Genomic DNA, 21,272 nt, shown 5'->3' with positions numbered 1-21,272 from the left:
TTTTGTTACTTTTTTGTAGCTTACATAATATATAAAGCATGGTTGATCATAACTACATTCTATGTTTAGACAGAGCAACTACGGAAGTATTTAATTCTTGCATTTGCCTGCCAGGGAACAAAGTTTCATTCATACTAAAGGGATGGACTGTCCTATGTCACTGGCCTTTCTCCAATTAACTAACTACAATTTGACATTCCCCCTTTTTCATGTTGTCCCCAGGCAAAATGGGACTGAGAACTGGGATGGGGAGTCAGAAAAATAGCAACACAGTTTGCAAATGTGGAAGATAGGGGGTCCCTGATGGTTAGAGTGAAGGAGATTAAGACAAGTGGAGCTGATGCAGGGATAGAAAAATTAATAATTGTGAAGGGACAGAAACCAGGTAAAGGGACTTTGAATGATTAGCGAGCATTTGTGTAAAGGAAAAGGAAAAGATAGACCACAAGTTGACTGGCAGGGTTTTAAAATGACCTGTTCTCTTCTAAAAATTAAAGTTTCAGTTTAATTCACTCATACTCAGATTTTAAACTTAATTCAAAGACAATTCCTTTAAAAAAAACTGCTTACAGTCTGATCATAAGAGCAGTACTGCTAAATCAGATCAACAGTCCATATAAGACAGCATTCCTTTTCCACAGTGATCAGTCACATGCTTCCAGTAAGCTCATCAGCATAGAACAACTTGGAGGTTCCATTTTACTATCATGGCCAATTGCTACGGATAGTGTTTTGAATCTTCTTTTTAAACCAGCTAAGGCAGTGGCCATAACTTAATACAGAGTCATAGAATTGTAGAGTTGGGAGGGACCAAATGGTCATCTAGTTCACCCCAGCAATGCAGAAATCACAGCTATATACAGAATCACATCCAAAAACACAATTCCAATTAAGTACACATGGACCTTGGTTCTCAAACAGAATGCATTCCGGGAACCCGTTTGACTCTCAGAACTGCTCAAAAACCAAGACACGGCTTCCGATAAGGCTGCAGGAGCATCCTGCAGCCAATTGGAATCCACAGAAGCCACACCAGATGTTCAGCTTCTGAAATTTTTTTCAAAACCGGAACATTCACTTCCAAGGCATTCAGCAACCAAGGTACGACTGTATACTTAAGGTCTTTAAGGCCTATCATATATATATATATATATTCAATCCCCTTTTCCAACCCATGCATTTTACTGAAGTTCTACAATGGCTAAGTTCACATGTCATGTTCAACAACAACTCAAAACAAAACATGGTTTAAAGTGAACACACAACATGCTAGTAGTGCACATTGCTCAAGAGTTTTTCATTCTGCTGCTGTTCCACTCTTGCTACTCTGCACTGTTGAGAACAAGCCAGAGTGTGGCTTTGTGATTATGTCTGAACTCAGGCTTTCGGTTTCTCCCCGAACAAGCCACAAGCAATAATAAAGGTTTATTCCTGACTTACTGCTCACTGTTCATTTAGAGAAAGAAACTGAAAGCCTGGGTTCAGACATCACATATTTGTTTTCCAATGATGCAGTGTGAGTGGGATAGGAGCAGAGCAAGAGCTTTATTGGAGCATATGCAAGTACGCTGCCCATTAACTACACCATGGTTTGTTGTTAGCTACAGATTAATATGCCATGCAGACTGGACCACTGTATATTAACAAAAAATACTCGTAAATAACTTGTGAACCTAAATTGAACTCTACCATCTGAGATTAAAGGTCCACATAGTCCAGCTTCCCATGTCCCACAGTGCATTGAGATGCCTCTTGGAATTCCAGAGCCAGGCTTGAAGGCAACAGCACTATCCCATTGATGCTCCTCAGCAACGAATACTTAAACACATACTACCACTAATACTGGAAATTCCATATAGCCATCAATGACTAGTGGCCATTGACAGGCTTATACTCTATGAATTCGTCTAATCCCCTTTTATAGCTATGTAAAATAGTGGCCAACCACATCTTGTGACAGCAAATTCTATAAATTAATTGTGCATTTTATGAAGTACTCTCATTCGTCTAGCTTGAATCTTTTGCAAACCCCTAGAATTAGGAGGGGAGAGAAGATTTCTCTCTATCCAGTACTCCAAAATATGCATGCTTTTATATAGATCCCTCTTGTCGCCCCTTGGCCACCTTTTTTTCCTCAACTGAGAAGTCTGAAACATTGTAGCCTTTTCTCATAGTCAGTTTTAGAAATGCAGATAAGTAAGCAAATCGCCAAATGGCACCTTCAACCTGGGTTATGATCGCCACAACAGAATCCCCCCTTAGTGACGTTTATTATGAATAATATCATTATTCATTTTATTTATATATTGCTTTATATTTTAAAGAAGAATGTCAAAGTGGTTTAGGTAAAGGTAAAGGGACCCCTGACCATTAGGTCCAGTCGTGACCGACTCTGGGGTTACGATGCTCATCTCGCTTTATTGCCCGAGGGAGCCGGCGTACAGCTTCCGAGTCATGTGGCCAGCATGACTAAGCCACTTCTGGCGAACCAGAGCAGCGCACGGAAATGCGGTTTACCTTCCCGCCGGAGCGGTACCTATTTATCTACTTGCAGTTTGACGTGCTTTCGAACTGCTAGGTTGGCAGGAGCAGGTACTGAGCAATGGGAGCTTACCCCATTGCGGGGATTCGAACCGCCGACCTTCTGATGAGCAAGTCCTAGGCTCTGTGGTTTAACCCACAGTGCCACCTGCGTCAAAGTGGTTTACAACACATTAAAACATCAAATATAACAATCCAGAATAAAACAAAATTGAACTTACAAAAAAAAAATCAGATCCTTCTCTAACTGACATTTTGCTTTCCCCATGTTTATTTACCTACTTGATTTATATAGCTGCCCATAACAGAAGTACCCTAGGAAGCCAGTGTGGTGTAGTGGTTAGAGTGTCAGATTAGGACTTTGGAGATCAGGATTCAAATCCCCACTCAGTCATGAAGCTCACTGAGCGACCTTGGAGTCAATCACAGCCTCTTAACACAGGGTCACTGTAGGGATTAACTGAGGAGCAGGATGAACCATGTACTCCATGGAGGAAAAAGGTAGAATATAAATGTAATAAATAATCTATTCTGCTTACCTGCTTAAGCAAGCTGGAGAGGCCAGCCAGGAGGAGATGTCTCTATGTGGTCGCAATTGGACCTGCACCAGTTGCAAAACATACCTGGCACCTGGCTAATTTCTAACACTGCTCATAGTAAATGAGTTCCAGCCCTCTGATCATTCTGGATGGCCTTTTTTGTACCTTTTCCAGCTTTACAGTATGGGTTTTGAAATGTGGTGGCCAGAACTGTACACAGTAATCCATGTTTGGCCATAGCATACATAGTATAACTGCATTACAATAGTAGTTATCTTATTTTCAATCCCTTTCCTAACAACGAATAGCATGTAATTCACCCTTTTAATAGCTGCCGCACACTGGGTTGACATTTTCATTGAGCTATCTACCAGGACCCCACATTCCCTTTCCTGTTTAGTCACTACTACCAGTTTGAACATCCAACAGCATACAACTGAGAGATAGCCAATTAAATCATAATCAGAGCAGACCCACTGAAAACAATGGAGTCAAGTAATTTTTCCACTGTATGTCTAACTTTGATTATCACTCATAATGTGAAGATTTTATGTGCTAACATGCATCATTTTACACTTAACTGAAAACTTTAGTTTGCTTCAAAATAGGGAAGGGTTGGGGCTCAGCGATAGAGCACCTGATTTCACACAGAATACTTTCAATCCCCGGATGTCTCCAGATAGGGTTGGAAGAGAACCCTGCTTAAAACCCTGGAGAGCCACTGCCAGTCAGAGTACATAATACTGAGCTAGATGACCAATGGTCAGACTTTGCCTTCCTCTGTATAATCCTATTAAACGTCCGTCTGCAGTGCAAGTAAGACTTTACGACCACTGACTTTAAAGACCAACGATAAATTCCAGAATTCTGACTACTAAAGTTTAGCATTAATAAGGTTGTTAAGCTCTTCTGAACTCCTAGCTGACAGCTAGAACTAGACCATGCTTCAAGAAACTCTGGTTCACTTTCCTAAATTACTGAACATAGCTCCTATTGAGACACATGTCTTATGTGTTCCAGATTTAATAATACCAGACTTGACTTTTAAACCTCCATGAGCAATGTTTGTTCCCAAAGATCTGCAGGTAAATTTTTCCTGAAGCCAACATACACTGTCTTCAAAAGAAAATATTATTAGTTGTATACACTGAGGCTATAATACTATACTAACCCTACCAAGGAGTAAGTACTATCGAATGCAATGTAGCTGTCTTCTAAGTAGACATGTACAGGACTGAGTTCAGTAGAATTCACTAATTTCAACAGAATTCAACTTTATCTAACTTGTCAGTGAATACCGTATTTTTTCCGTCTATAAGACACCCCCATGTATAAGACGCCCCCTATTTTTGGGGACTTGGATTTAAGAAAATGGGGGGGGGGGCAGATGGCCCCATGTATAATATGCCCCCTAATTTTTGACATTCTTTTTTAGGAATAAACCTAGTCTTATTCATTGAAAAATACAGTATACTGTGCACCTTCTACATAATTAGTAAGAGAAATATTATTAATTTTATTTATTACTCACCCTTTACCCTAAGGCCCCAGGGTGGGTCACAACAATTTAAAATGCAACATTAAAAAGTTTGCAACCATTCAAAACTTTATAGCCACAGAAGTATGGTGATTCCTAAATACATACATTTCAGATATCAAATGTCAGGGTAGAAAGGTGTTTTCAGCAAAGGTACCAGACATACCTCTGTGGGACAGGAGTATCACAACTTAGGGGCTTCCACAGAGAATACCCTCTCTTATATCACCTCCTGCCCCCTCCCCCAAGCTTCCGAGGGCAACCAAACTACCAAGATGGCCCCCACTGCTGAGCTTAACACCCAAGAAGGTCTGTAGGGAAGGAAATCATCTCTCAGATACTTACTTTCATTAAGTTTTTAGAAAACAAAAAACAGTAAGGCAAAATAAAACTGTTCAAAATTCTTGTATAAAACTATGATACCTGTACAATTAATCAATTTCATTCAATATCATATATCTCTTTTGTGTCACTATTACAAAAGTTAAAACTCATTTTCCCAAGTTTCAATACCAAAATTACCAACACATAACGCTATGTATTACAAATATCTACTAAGGATTAAGGCAAGGAAATTCCCAGTCATTAGAAAAACCATAGCCATATTAAACCTGACAAAATCTCTTTGAAAGTAAACTAAGGACAAGAGTAGCAGCCAGTTATAAGAAATTTCAAACTTTACCTTGTGCAACTGTTCTTAAAAAGGATATTGAGGCTGCAATCCTAAACATGCTTACCAGGGAGTAAGCCCCTCTGATCTCAGTGGGACTTATTTCTGAATAAACATGCACAGCATAGGACTGTAAATATAACTTTTCTTTATTCCATATTTTTATCAATTTCATAATACTTTGAATTTTTGAACAGAACTTACTTTGAAATAACTTAGTTTGAATACTACCACTCATGCAATGAAACTATCCCTTCCTCTCCTTCCTCCATAATAAACCCTCCCCCAGTCTTCTCTGTGGGTTCCAGAGAATTGCACTGAAAATGTATTTTAGAAGATGGGAGGTCTAAATTACTGTATGGCATCACAATGCCAATCTACTTTCTAACTTTCTTCTAACTGTCCTGTTCTGTACAGTGAAACAACAACCATGACAATTTAACTCAGACTTAGAAGAGTTTAGAAGAGTTGTCTAAACAGACATGTTAACTTTAGTTCAAAAGTTTACACACAGTAAAACTGGGTTATACCACACATTTTAGTATGACATGCATTAGTTTTATAATTCTTGAAACAATACCATAGTCTGGCAAGTAGAATGGTATTCCTACCAAGAGTCCAAAAGAAGACAGCTCCAAGTTAGGGTGCTATCCAACTAAGTTACACTCAGAGTCAACCCACTGAAATCAATGAACTCCATTTACTTCAATGGGGCTACTTTGAATATGACTAACTGGAACTTTCACGTGCAATTTTAAACATACTTACTGGGAAATAAACCAATGAAACTAATGAAAACAGCTCAACTTGCTTCTAAGTAAATATGAACAAGAATGCACTGTAATTCATTGATTTTAGACTCCAGTTACTGAAGCATCTAAGGTTTGCAACCATGCTTTCACAAAATAAAAAAATTAAATGGAAATGAAAGAATTCCACTATAATTTAATATATAAATATATAAATTGAATGAGTTTATATGAACAGTTTATGTGCTGTTCTTTATCTACTCAGAAGCAAGTCTTTACTCCCAGTAAGCATGGTTAGAATTGAAGCTTTAATACTTTATCTGAAATTTAAGGCTATGCAAAGTGAACTATTCTCCTAACTGATGGTACTGATACAGTACTGAAGGCTGTAGTTTTCAATACAGCTTCCTGGCTAAGAGTACACCCTTGACAACACAGTAAACATTCAAATTCAAAATCTGCAATGCATTGTGTTTTGTAGAATAAATTCTTCTCTATTTAAATACAAAAATGAAACATTTCTCTATCAGAATAGTTCAGAACAATTTCTTGACATGTATAGCCTTCATTACCTGTGATAACCACCTAACAGATTTTTTAAACATGCAAAGCAGACAGTGCACCCCATCTGAAAAGTTGCTTTGCCAGCAAAGATTACAGGATGGAGCAAACTGAGTGCTCACAGCAACATGTCCTTAGGTCAACACAACAAGCAAATGTACTAGAGCAAGTATTTAGGCTTAAGGTGCCAACCTTTCTGGCAAGGAATGAGCTCTCTCTCTCTCTTAATAGTTTCAGGCAAGTTCTATAAAGAATCAGGTTCATATTAAACTAATTTTCCCCAGTGAGGAGATTATCATCATAACATCTGTATGTCAGCAATACAATCCTATGCATATTTACTCAGAAGTTCCATTCAATTTAATGGGAGGTGTCCCACTTAATTCAATGGGACTTCCACCTTTGCATCCTGAGAGTTCAACTTCTTGTCTATGTGAAATCCAGAAATAGCATACACTCAAAAATTGCTTTAGTACATGTACATACATAAGATTAAGATAACAAGTGAACTATATTAGTTAATCTGTTGGTTAACTTAATAGATTGTTTTTTGATAACTGAACAGTGACCAGACAGCTAATCAAAGAGTCTTGATGGGAAAACCCTTTACCCATTTAGTTGAGTATAGACTCAACTAAAATGTGCAGCATACTCATTTGGAAGCAAGTCCCTTTGCAATAAAATCTACTTCCTAGTGAAAGCAGTTTGGGATTGGCATAAAATGCAATTAAAGAATGAGAAACGAATCATTTGGGAGATGCTTATTATAGTTGGGATAACTGATTTCACCCCACCACATGACAGAAGCATCCAATTCAGATGAATTATTTTTGCTTCTGGCGTCTTTGGCAAGGGAAGGAAACCCTCCCTGAGTGACAGAGTACATGGGTACAAGTGACCCTGGCGTGACGGGAAACACCAGATTTCCCATGGCCAAACCCGACTTCCATACCAGTCTACCAGATACCTACTGAGGAGCACCTAAAAATCACCCGTATCCCTACAACAGGTGCTATCTGAGTGCTGCTGACTTTCCGCCACTTGCCCAGGGGGTTACGAAGGAAACTTCTTCCTTCCTCCCCTCTGCCATCCTGGCCCAGGTACGGGCGACGCCGGGCTCTCAGGACCAATCCCATAGCCAGGTGGGAAGGGTCTCCCAGGCCTCAGCCGTCACCTTCACGATTTAGAGCACGGACGGAGCTTGCCCTCGCCTTTCCAGGCCTAGCCGGAGAGTAACGGCGGGTGGAGGGACAGCCGGCACCTGCCTTTCCTCCCGCTGGGTCGGCCACCTCCTTCTCCTCCCCACCGGGGCGGCCAAGATTCCCTCTTCAAAATGGCAGCGGCCCCTCTCCCTGTGCCGTTGAGCCGGCGGCCCCGCTGCCAGAGGCCCTGCCGCTTACCCGTGTGTGGGGCGGTGGCCGCCTCTAGTCCGCGTCCGGGGGCCGCAGTCGTCGTCCTGCTCCTGGCCGAGGCCTCCTTTCTCGGGATGCAAGGAGGGACGGGGTGGCCGGGGGCGGCGGCGGCAGCAAGCAGGAGCGGCGGGTGGTGGTGGTGGGTTCACTTCATTCCCCGCCTCAGCCAGCGGCCCAGCCCAGCCAACGTCTCCGCAGTCCTCCTCCTCCTCCTCCTTAGCCGGCTTGCCTCGCTTAGTCCGCCACGCTCGGGCCCTGTGCAGAAAGGGAGCAGAGCAGGGCCTCGGCCCCGGAGCGGAGCCCACAACCCACCTCCCTCTTGCGGGAGGAGGGCAGCCCGGCCCGGCGGGCGGATCCGCGGCGTTTCCTGGCCGGGCAGATTTTCTATCGCTCACAAAATGGCGCGCGTTCCAAACCTGCGCAGCGATCGGCAGCGGGGCCCGGACACGGCGCGGCGGCACCTCAGCTCCGGCTGCTGCCTGAGCCCAGGCCAAGCAGAGCGGAGAGCGCAAGAGCGGCGCGGGCGAGAAGGGGAGCGCAGCGCTGAACCGAGCCCCCGGGAACTCCTCGCTCTCCCTCTCTCTCTCTCTCGCTTGCTCGCTCCCTCTCCCTCGCGCCCCCTCCCTGCCTGCCAGCCAGTCAGTCAGTCAGCCCCCCGCTCTCCTCCCCCTCCCGAGCGCTGCTGCTGCTGATGCCGCCGAGCCGGCTTCTCTGGAACTGCGCTTCGGAGCACTCCTGTCTACACGCACGCTCACCCCGCTTCGCCTCGCTACCGCGGACCAAAGCGGGGTAATTCTTCCGCTTCCTCCCCGAAAAAATCCGAAGGGAGATGAACCAATGTAAAGTTATAATTCGGGCGGGAAGGAATTTTTTTTTTCAAAAAAAAAAAAGTCCAACTGACAAAATGGCGACGAGAAGAGCCTGTTACTATGGCAACTGTCAATCACGCCGAAAGAGCCCCGCCCCTCCCAGGCGGGAATCCGCGCTGATGGAGAGGAGAGGAACGGCCGAAGGCGGGGCTTGGTCGCCTTGGCGACTGCTGCTTCATTCCCTTCCCCGCCGTCCGGTGATATTATAAATTCCGAGGCACGCACCGCTCTTGCTGTCATTAGCGCCTTCTCGGAGAGGGCTCTGGCTCGCTGCGGTCTTTCTGGGGGAGTCCGTTCGGGAAAGGAGCCGGGGAGAGGCCCGATTCATTCTCGGAGACTGCTCCAAGGTTACAGGGAGGTCCGCGGGCCTCAGCGCTACCAAATCTGTGTTGCGAGGACCCAATACGGGTTGTGTTCGTCTGCTTTCGCATTTGGACCTGGCTCGGTGGGAAGCGGCCTCGGGAAGCATACACAGAACCACAAGGCAGGAGGGTGCAGCGTATTCGGGATGTACGAGTCAATTGGCGAAGCGACCTACAAGCTGGAGAGGAGGATGCCTAATTTCTATACACACACGACGCTCGGGGCGCTTAAACAGATCTGCATTGCTGTTCTGGGCCAAATTAATGTTTAGTATAAGTTTCCGTGAGTTTCCAGACCTAATTGCGGAAGCTAATCTGAGCCTAGTGAAATATTTTTGAGTGGCCTACCTATGGATTGGCAAAACAGGAATGCCATACCTTCTCACACATACACCTGCATTGTCAGATATTAGGGACAACCGGAAAGCATGTGGCCAACTAATTTAACTTTTGTTCAGTCTTCTTTCTCCAAGTCCAAAAGGCTCCCTCCAATTTCTTAGATTTGATTTATTATTATTATTTTTTACAGAATGGCATTCATGGTGTAAATCATTTGAATGATTCAGCCTTTGACTTTCTGCTCATAGACCAATCTGCAAGGCCTTCCTCCGATTAACTATTTTTTTATTTGCTTGCCAATTTTTGGTTGTATAAATATCTTATGAACACAGTTGATCCCTAATAAGACAGGCCATCAAATAAGTGCATGATGCATTAGACATCAGTTTCGCTCACGCAACCTGCAGCCAACCCATTTTAGACTGGATGTGAAGACGTACTTATGAACTTTAACTACAGTGAAGCAGAGCAACATATTGCTTCATGGTGATTTAGAATCACTACCCCTAAAAACTTAATAATTTAGTTGGTTAGTCTTAGCTAGATCTGCTATAACTAAGGTAATGTTCAAAGAAGAGAATGATAGTGCAAGTTGAAGAATACATCTATTTAGGACAAAAAGTATATATATTGGGGAGAGAAAATTAAACGATGGAAATGAAGAGTAAAACAATCAAGGGCAGCCTTTGAAAAACTCAGCTTCATAAAGAAACAAAAATATCTCATTAGATTTTAAGACTAAAGAGTTAAATATGGGCATATTACCTGTAATGTTACAGTGTGGAGAACTGGTACCGTGACACAAAGAAACATGAACAGCTTAAGAACAACACCTAAGTCAAAAGATAATATATATATAAGTGGAGTAGATAAGGCAGGAATGGGGAATCAGAGGTATTTCAAATGTTGCCATGCAACTCCCAGCTGGTATGACTAATTGTCAAGGATGATGAATATTTTGGTCCCACAATGTCTAGTAGCCTGTAGAGTTCCCATCCCATTTAAGGGCTTTTGGTCAGAACCCAACAGGACTCTCCTTCTTAAATGCACAAGAATATGTTTGTCAAATATTTTAGTGGAATTCATACTTCTGGGAGAGCTTGGACTAGATGACCCACAAATCTCTTTTGAGTTCTCTGGCTATTCTTTCTTTTTATTTGCACACCTGACACAAATATTGCCTTATAAATGGACTACCAATATGTTCATCTACTAAAGTTCTGAAGTATATTAAACCCTATTAAAATATATTATCAGATTAATCTGCTGCTAGTGCTAAACAAGCCTACTGGTGTGTTCAAAATCTTTTGAAGACTCAAGTGCCATTAACAACAAAGTATACCACTTTATACCCACCATGAAATTCATGAAAAGAACATTCCATATGTAAAATAAACTGCATGTGTACTCTTCGAAGTGTTCCAGTTCTTCAAGACTGGTACTCGAAATACTCAGTGCTTTCTTTGGAAGAGTTGAATAGTATAACTTAAATGGATAAAAACCATATAAATTGCGCTTTGCTACTATTTAGCAAAGAAATTAGTAATGGTAGAACAAATAACTTGTTGTTTCATAAAGTTAATGGGGTTGAAGTGTAGCAGAAGTCTCTGATAAGTATTTTTAAAGTTAACATGTTAACTTTCAAGTGCATGCTTATTGGAAACAAGTCCCATTGGATTCAGTGGGACTTTTCCAAATCTGATTAAGATCTGACTGCTATTCTTACATCAGGACAATGGTCCAACCCAAAGATAACACCAAAACTTAAGTACCTACAACAAAGTTTACCAACAATGTGCAAAATCACTATTCTGGCATTGCTGTATTGTATGATTCGGATCAAACTTGTATTTACTCAGAAGTAAGTCCATTTGAATTTAATAAGGTTGCTAAATCATGTTTATGTTTAGTTAGATGTAAGTATCATTGAGTTTAATGACTTCACATAGATTGCAGCCTAACTCCAAAGTAGATGTCCATAGGACTGTAGCCATGCACTCAATCCTATTGATGTGTAGAAATATTCCACTAAGGTTCAAATTTACCCCTTATCCTAAATTACTAGGGTTCTAGATTAAATGTAATAATGATCAGCAGTGAGTAATAATGTAGGAATTTAATGTTACAGGGTTAACTTCAACATTGTTTGTAACATTTACATTTCCCCCCCTTAATTCTTAATTAACATTGATACAACTGTATCAGGTGCAAAATGCTTTGTTGCAATTGCTATCAAGCACACTCTACTGATTCGTAATAATGAAATTCATAATACTATAAAATGCTTTTAGCAGCCTTATGTTAAATTATGTATTGTACCCAACATGCAAAGGATTTGTTATTAAACGGCACTGAAAGATTCAAACATGAAACAACCAATAGTCTTCCATTTGAAAAATACTAAATATGGAAATTTATGAGTCTTCAACAGCTGTTATTTCAAAACCTATGGGAATCCAAGTAGTTTTGCAGCAGATATGGTACTCCACTAATAAGCCTGTTAAATAAAAGTGATTCCCATTTTAAAACATGGTTTTGTCCCAAGCAAACCATTTTCAAATACAATTAATAATTCCTTCAATTTTGTTTGTGAAAGTATACAAAGAATCTCATGGCCTTAGTCCCATAATAGCTCACCTGAGTCAAGTCACTAAGATGACAAAATGTTCCAAGAGAAGAATGCTCCTTTCAGGGTGCAATCTGGCCATGCCCTCTTCCAGAATATTCCATTTCATCCTTCTTCACTGATTCTCCACCCCTCAACAAATACTCAGCATTCTGTGGGCACTGAATATGCTCAATCATTGGGATGGCTTATTTTAGTCTCTACCCCTTCAAATCTAGTTCTTTAGAACCTTATGAGTTTCCCTTATGCCTGCTGAATCCTCAATTACAGGCATCTCCCCACTTACACAGGGGTTATGATCTGGGGCCCCACGCGCATAAACAAAAATCGCATAAGTGAGGAGCGCCCTATAAACACCCCTTAAATGCCCTCTGCTGCTCTCACCCCAATCCAGACCAAAAATATTGTATCCAAAAATATCCACAACTAGAATTGAAGTGCTGGGGCCAGCTGGAGACGCACAGAAAAGATGCTGCTGTGCTACTGTGTGCACCAGCTATTAGGCTGGGAAGCTGAGCAGCCTAAACAAAGCCTCCCTGTGCCTGTGGTCACATCAGGGCTTCCTCCACCCTCACTTATGGGGAGGGTCTCCTTGAGTGCCACAATGGCCCTCCAGCTCTCTCCCACTGTTTGCAGGTTTGAATTGAATTATTTATTTATTTCCTAGCACTGCACATAGGTGGGGTCATGACCATACTCCATGTGTTTGCCAAACAACATATCAGATAAGTCTGATATGAAAAAAGGAGGTTCTTAAAAGTTTCATTTACGAACACATTTTTCTCCTTTTACAATACAGTGGTACTTCGAGTTAAGTACTTAATTCGTTCCGGAGGTCTGTTCTTAACCTGAAACTGTTCTTAACCTGAAGCACCACTTTAGCTAATGGGGCTTCCCGCTGCTGCCGCACCGCCGGAGCACGATTTCTCTTCTCATCCTGAAAGTTCTTAACCCGAGGTACTATTTCTGGGTTAGCGGAGTCTGTAACTTGAAGTGTATGTAACTTGAAGCATATGTAACACGAGGTATCGCTGTATTAAACCGAGCTATTGTTTCAGTCAAGTATTTGTATCTTGATTAATATTGTTAATTTTGTTACAAAAACATCCTCCTGTGACCTTATTCAAAATCTTTATTGGAGGAGCCAGGATTTGAACCAAGAGGCTCATGCCATTGCCCGAGGGTTGGAATAGGTTTAGCCAAGTCATTGATCTTGGACCAGATCACCAGATCACAGAGCCCTCTTCAGGTACAGAAAAGGATACACAACGTCCTCTGGTTGGGAATGAAGCCTCTGAACAGTGCACTAATTTCCAGACCTAGATCCAGCTCAGATCCTAGCCCCTGATTTAAGTGTCAGTCTTCAACTTCAATTCCTAGGTTGGAGACAAGTATATAGTCCTGGTTTATCAACTTGCATAGCACCTAAGGCTCAAACACAGCCTTGTGGTTATCACTACAGCAATAGATATCATAATCTAGCTAAAGTTAGTTGTGTGACTTATTCCCAGTGCTTTTTTCAGAGGGTGCTCAATAGTACGCAGTGCCGGTACCTCTTTTTTGTTGTTAAAAACTGTGGCACTTACTGTAACAACTTCATGTTGACTACCGATACCTATTTTTCTAGGGGGAAAAGCACTGAGTGTGACAAATTTCAAGAATGGTTGGTCATTGAATATTTTGGTTGGGGTTTGAACCAAATTACATATAACAACAGGACTTGAACTAATTTCAACTAATTTGTTCAACTGCTTTCAATGGGATAAAGCCATTGTTACCTTTTTAGCAAGAGGAAGGAGCCAGTATCTTTAGATCTGCTGTAGTTTATTAGTTCCCATGAGTGATATTTTGGTGGAGCTGTGTGCATTCCATATTTTGATATTTGATATTTGATATTTGATATTTGAAATAGGTTCCCAGCTGCCACAATGTTTCCAGTCCAAAGCACTGAACAACTTGGTGCATAAAGGTGATTCCGACTAAATATCTAGAAGAACTTTCTGACAGTATGCGCTGTTAGACAGTGGAATGGACTCCCTCAGAAAGTGATGGACTCTCCTTCCTTGGGGGTTTTTAAGCAGAGGTTGGATGGCCATTTGTCATGGATGCTTTTTTTGAGATTCCTGCATTGCAGGGGATTGGACTAGATGACCTTTGGGGTCTCTGCCAATTCTACAATTCTATTATTCTAAATACTTTCAGAACACTTCTTTCTGTAGAATCCTGCCCCGGAGTTAAGACTGCTGGAAAGGCTCTCCCTAGCATCCATTCAATAGGTGTTATACATCAGAAGACTACATGCCTTCTCCATTGCAGCACCCTGGCTTTGTAATCCTTGAAACTTGAAATTCATACAACATTCACACTGTTAATATTTAGACATGACTATTGATGTAAGTATTTTGAGGTTCCCACTGATGTTCAGTGGAACTTGGTTTGATATTTTCACTAAGTTTTTGTTATTTGATTATATTAACATTGTTATTTTATTGTTACCTGTCTCAAGATCTTTGGATTCAATGCAGGATACAAATCATCAAATAAATAAATAAAATTTATGCAAACTTGCTAAATAAATAAGAGATTAAAATGTCAACCTTGCCAGCAAATAAATAAATAAAATTCACCAGTATGGCAGTGAATAACCAGGAAGGAGATTTTGGGGTTGTGGTGAATAAATTCAGTGTGCTATCATGGGTGTGAAAAAGTAAAATTACATATTAGGAATGGAATTGAAAATAAGACCACAATATAAATAGCACATTTATATAAGGGTACAGATACTTCCATATAGAAGTTTATTATGGATAATGTGTTATTTGTTTATGTAAGCTTTTGTTTTGGTTTGGGCAGCAACAATATCACCATCAAAATGCCAGCCCATACTTTATATTTATTTTAAAAAATACTTAAATACTGCAATTTCATTAAAAAGATCAAAACAACATACAGCAAACACACACATATATACATATACAATAAAACCTACATAAAAACTAAAGCACAGTTCACCGGCTAACTAAAACAGAAAAAAACCTTTAATTTTCAGTATAAGCCTGACGTCATAGAAAGATTTTTAACAGATGTTTAAAAGTTAATCCTGAAGATGCTTGTTGTTTTACTATGACAAATAACCCTACATACATTTGCACTCACTGCTGTTATGGAAGATTATCATCGTGTTCTATACGTAGCTTACTACATGTATAAGGAAATTTTGGTCCATTTATTTATTTAGAGCATCTGTGTACACCACTCTTCAGCCAAAAAGAGTCCCAAAGTGACTTACGTACAACCAAAACAAGTCCCCACCCGCAGGCTTACAATCGAAACTCACACACACAAACACACTGTCAAAGGGGAAAGGGACAGAGAGCAAACCTAGCTATTGTGCCTCTGGTGCTTCCACACAATACACGTATTCCTATTTCCACCAACTGCCATATGCCAGGGGCACATATGAATATCAACAACCTGGTTAGAAGGAACTGTTCTCTCAATATTTTCATACAGTGCACATAGGGGTTACCTTGGAGAGCATACTAACAGTACATACATTAGGCAATAATAATAATTAATAATACAGAAGTATTGCACAATAACTCTTTATCATGCTTCTGCGAGTCTTAGGTAAATGTAACTCTTCTACCAGACCTTAATATTATTTTTTATTTATTTAAACACAAATTGATTCCAAAGATACAAGCCCCGCTTTCACACATTGTGAAATATAGTTACTAAGGTTAGTAACATTTCCTCTCGCGTGGATCTCAAGTATGGGACAGCAGAGTGTTTCTTATTATCTTTACTTATTAACTATCCCCTACAGGCCAAATTCTAACTTTATATTGTGCATGTGATTGCTATTCCTTTATACTATGTAGTATATATACTATATAGTATATTCCCTCCCTGCAATCTTTTCTAAGGACTATTCATGTTGACACAACCAAAATAAACTTGATGGGAAATGAGACAATGGCATCTATCTGGCTGAAGGTAACTCACCCAAATTCAAAAGTGGGAATAGAAAGAGCAACAAGGAGAACAGCAAATTGTTCTTTGTTTTTCAAAGCATGGTTAAATTTTCTCTTCTTCGACTAACACCGTTTCACACCAAATGTTGTCTTAAATACTGAATACAACTATTAACATTTTTCAAAAATAACATTCACAACACTTTTATCACTACTAGATCTAGCTGGGAACTCAAGTCTTACATTTGCTGAAGCAGCAAGAAAGTAACAATCTAATACATTAACCATCTCTAAAATATATACTATATTTAATCACTCTAGGAATGAAAGCATTAATTTTGATGCAACTGTATCGGTCAAGAATGGTCTCAACACCTCCCCTCTGTTTTTAAATGTAACCATTCCAGCCTTAAGATGTTTGAGTTATTCAAATATTCATGTATCAATATATCTTTTTCTGGTGGTAGCTTACCTACCCGCTTCCATATTTGGATAACAAACTAAGTCAGAAAGTTATTTGAGGGGGTCAAGTTGTTTAGTTTTATTTTTATCTATCACTAATAACGCTAAAAAAATGTGGTTGCTATTACTTCCATCTCTATAACCAGCCAATCAGAAAAGGAGGACTGTAAATAACTGGTCGGTCACATACCTTGAATTACAGAGACATTTATGTATGCTTAAACATAGCAGAACAGCACAACTGTGAATGAAGCCATACAGCAAAATGTTAAAGTTGTTAAAATAATGATATATTATCGTCAACACTCATTTATTTCCCTGGATTATTATTTTTTGCCTATCACATTTGGACAAATTCCTTGTGCATTTTATTTCAATTTTACTGTCATATTTGAGATTCTTCTGTTGCTATCCACAAATCATGCTATTTATAGGGAATCAGTTTAAGACAAGCATATAACAGAATAATCACTGAACGATTTATGCAGACTTTCAATGCAATGTTCCATAACATTTTGAGAATGTTTATGCAATGCTTAAGTCAGAAAGAACAACTGAAATTATAGAGTAAATTGGTATACTGCTCTCTTACATGTAAATAATACCTAATAAATAGTATTAGTCTGTAATACTAAATACTAATTTAGTATGTAAATAGTAATAATATTCTGTGCTGGGACCTTCAGCAAAAGTCTAGAAAAAGTCATGATATTATTTAAAGATATACCTGATGATATCCAATGTTAGAGTAAATCCATGGAAATAACTGAGCTGATATCACCCATTATTTCCCAGTTTTACAACACAAAGTAGGCATATATGAGCATATCACGGCCTAGGACCCTTCTACCTATGGGACCACCTCTCCTGGTATGCCCCACAGAGGACCTTAAGGGCCATAAATAGCAACACCCTAGAGGGCCCTTAGGAAGTTAGATTAGCCCCAACCAGAGCCAGGGCCTTTTCAACACTGGCTCCGGCCTGGAACACTCTGTCTCATGGGACCAGGGCTCTGCAAGATCTGATTTCTTTCCGCAGGGCCTGTAAGACAGAGTTGTTCCTCTGGCTTTTGGCTTAGAATCAGTTTGATTCCCTCCCCCTCTTTCTTTTTCCTTTCACCTCCTGTGAATAGGCTGCATCCTAATGTGTTAATGTTGTATTTTAATCTTGTTTTTTAAATTGTATTTTAATCAACTTGTTTTATTATTGGTTGTTAGTCGCCCTGAGCCAGGTCTTGGCTGGGGAGGGCAGGGTATAAATAAAATTTATTATTATTATTATTATATGCTTTGAAATCTCTTGACCTCAGAATCACAAGGTTGGATCCAGAGATACTTGAGGTATAGGGGAGTTCCCACGAGGCAAGACACAGCGATAACAGCAAGAACCTTTATTGAACTACATAACTAGGAAACGGGCAAAGCAACTGCTTACATACATTCCTGAAAGCCAGGGCCACTCCAACGTGATTGGTGATTGGCTGTCTAAACTTCCAAGCTGCGAATCATGACTCAGTTCAAGGGCCAATGGCAGAGGTCCAAATCCTGAAATGTTCTGTGATTGGACATCATGTATTGAATCAGAACACAGGAGCTCAGAATCCTTTGTCCACACTCAAGCTCAGGCAAACACAGACCACTGAATACAAAACAGTACTCATGCAATGGGATGCGGGTGGCACTGTGAGTTAAACCACAGAGCCTAGGGCTTGCCAATCAGAAGGTCGGCGGTTCAAATCCCCACGACAGGGTGAGCTCCCATTGCTTGGTCCCTGCTCCTGCCAACCTAGCAGTTCAAAAGCACCTCAAAGTGCAAGTAGAGAAATAGGTCCCGCTCTGGCGGGAAAGTAAACGCCGTTTCCATGCACTGCTCTGGTTCGCCAGAAGCAGCTTAGTCATGCTGGCCACATGACCCAGAAGCTGTAATCCGGCTTTCTCGGCCAATAAAGCGAGATGAGCGTCGCAACCCCAGTCGTCTGCGACTGGACCTAATGGTCAGGGGTCCCTTTACCTTTACTCATGCAACAGGTCTTTCCTGGCTCCTCCCACACAAGTCACCTGCATCCCAGTCAAAGTCACTCCTCAGGGCCAAGGACCCTCTGAAACTGTGTGGATGGGGCACGAGGGACTGTAATGAGACAGGAAACTGGGAGAATTTGATGGGACTCCTTGCATAAGTGCATCCCTTTGTGGAAGGCATCTCTGGATCCAAGCCATACAGTCAGATCCTAAGCAATGCTACACAAAATAGATAAGGTGCTAAGCTCCCAGCTCCAAGACAAGGAAATGCTATTTAAACTTTAACCTAATGTGGTTTCTAAGAGTCAGAAGCCACATTATGTTAAAGAGAATGGTGGGGTTGACAGCAATATTTTACACCACATTGTAAGGGTTGATAGAGTAATCACATCCCTCTAACACCATTACAGTGATGAGGTGCTGATGGTGAGGAAATATCAGATATACAGTGCTAGAAAGCTGTCTGTGGACAAATGCAGGCTTTCTTGGTCTGAAAAGCAAGATAAGCGCTGCAACCCATAGTTGACTTTGACTGGACTTAACTGTCCAGGGGTCCTTTACCTTTTTATATTGCAAGAATTCAACAGCCTTCATCTTGCCCACTTAAACCCGAGGAAAAGTAGAATAAATTGTAATGGACTCACATTGCTTACATGGCTGGCAACAATATGTAATCTTTCCCTTCATCACTATCTGTTTCCTGGTAGTGTGTAAGTCCATCTCTTCTTGTTACCTACCCACCCCTCCACCAATATTTATTCTACAATTACTTATTATATAAGCCCCCAAATCTGCCCATTTGTTGCATGCACTCTGCTTTGCGCATGCAGTGTTGGGGAGGTAAATTTTCCTTCCTGCCACAGAACATCAGCAGAAACAATGGCAACAGAAACTTTTATGTGGAACATGATGGAGGGATGAGTTTTCCCAATAATGTAGATACAAGCTTTTCTACATGGAAAGAGGGTGGTATTTCTCCAAAACAGAAAGAAATTATTATTATTAATGAAACACATACTGTATTCTTTAAATTTATATTCCATGCAGTATACTTCTGAAACAGAAAATTCTCTTTTACTAAAGGAGTAACCGAACTTGATGAGGAAGGGGGTGGGCAGGTGAGCAGCAGCAGCAACAGCAGCAGCAGAAAGTTGTCCATTGAAAGAGGACTAAATAGTGAATAACTGGCACTGAATAGAGTTAGCACTAGAATAGTGTTCACATAAAACTCTTTGTTGTATAGAATAATACCTGGTTAATTTTTCCTAGTCATTTGATGGCACTTGACACAATAGGAAATTAGAGTCTTCTGGATTAGTAGTAAGAACGGGCAACACTAGTTTGCAGTAGTTCTCCTGACAGGTTTGGGAAGGTGATGTTCATGGGACTATTGCCCCATTCTACCCCATGGGAATTCTCCTGTGGAGTGCCACTAGGGAGAATGTAGGTGTCACTCAATAAATCATCCAGAGCTTTGGGGTGAAGTGTGATGATCGATAGCCAGCTCTATCTTTCAATGTAAAAAAGTGTAAAGTGATGCATGTTGCCAAGTCAGCCAGGCACCTCCATGACAGGAGAAAGAGAGAGACTGAGGAGCATTTGTGGGGTCGTCAACCTTGATAGACATTAAGAGGGCAGCTTGCAGCATTGGAAACTTTAACAATAGATTTAGGAGCTGAGGATTTAGCCCACATCCTACATTGACATTTACATTGACATTTACACTTAGACAGTGCTTTTTCTATTAAAAAAAAGTTTGGGGTATTCTCATTTTGACTCAAGAAAATCACCATTTTATAGTTCAAATCGGGGGAAATAAATACAGTCAATGGAGAAAAGTACAAAGATTCACAAAATGTTTAGGGGTATATGTACCCCTGTGTTCCCCCAGAACAAAGCACTGCACTTATCAACACGAATGGGTCTGAACTAGCAGTGACTGAATGAGGACTTTGGGTCTTATATTCTTACCTTTAATAGTTGTGTAAAAGAGGGCATTTCAGCAAGGACAGTTTGGAAGATGGTTCAGAGGGGAGAGGAAATCATTCTCTTCTCTTCTTCCAGCAGGAGCCTCTGCTGGTTCTCTCCTTTCTGCAAACAGAGAATAGACATTATGGCTAGTAACCACAGATAGCCCTCTCCTCTATGAATTTGTCTAATCCTCTACTATACAGCCCTCTACTAAGCCCTCTACTATACAGCTGAGGCAGTGGAAGACAGGAGTGCCTGGCGTGCTCTGGTCTGGACACGACTGAACAACTAAACAACAACAACTATACAGCTGCAAATAAAATGTTTTAAGTGTGTTTTAAGTGTAATATGACACTAGGTGGGCCTTATGGAAAATTCAATGTATTTTTAAAAACACTTTTTTAAAAAGCATTTTCAGAACGTTTTTTATACGTGTGTAGACTCCACCTAGGTTGGTGGATATCACTGCCTCCTGAGCAAATTCCATAGTTTAACAATTTGCTGTGTGAGAAGTACTTTCTTATATCTGTCCTTTATCCTCCAACATCTTAATTGGATGTCCCCAAGTTCTAGTTTTATGAGATAAAAACTTTTCTCTATCCACTTTTTCCATGACATGCATACTTTTATACACATCTA

General features: G+C 40.7%; 1 protein-coding gene across 1 annotated transcript in view; it reads right to left on the bottom strand.

Moving 5' to 3' along the window:
- Positions 1-8,914, bottom strand: part of DYRK1A (dual specificity tyrosine phosphorylation regulated kinase 1A) — a 101,049-nt gene extending 92,135 nt beyond the window's left edge. The window contains exon 1 of the mRNA XM_082221302.1: positions 7,998-8,914. The gene's annotated coding sequence lies outside the window, so the exon portion shown is untranslated. The remainder of the gene's footprint in view (positions 1-7,997) is intronic.
- Positions 8,915-21,272: the final 12,358 nt, after the last annotated feature.

The sequence above is a fragment of the Podarcis vaucheri genome (genome assembly GCF_965113315.1).
Source record: "Podarcis vaucheri genome assembly, chromosome: 4".
In the NCBI taxonomy this organism is placed as follows: Eukaryota; Metazoa; Chordata; class Lepidosauria; order Squamata; family Lacertidae; genus Podarcis; species Podarcis vaucheri.
The sequence above is the reverse complement of the archived record's forward strand: the minus strand, read 5'-3'. Positions and strand labels throughout refer to the sequence as shown.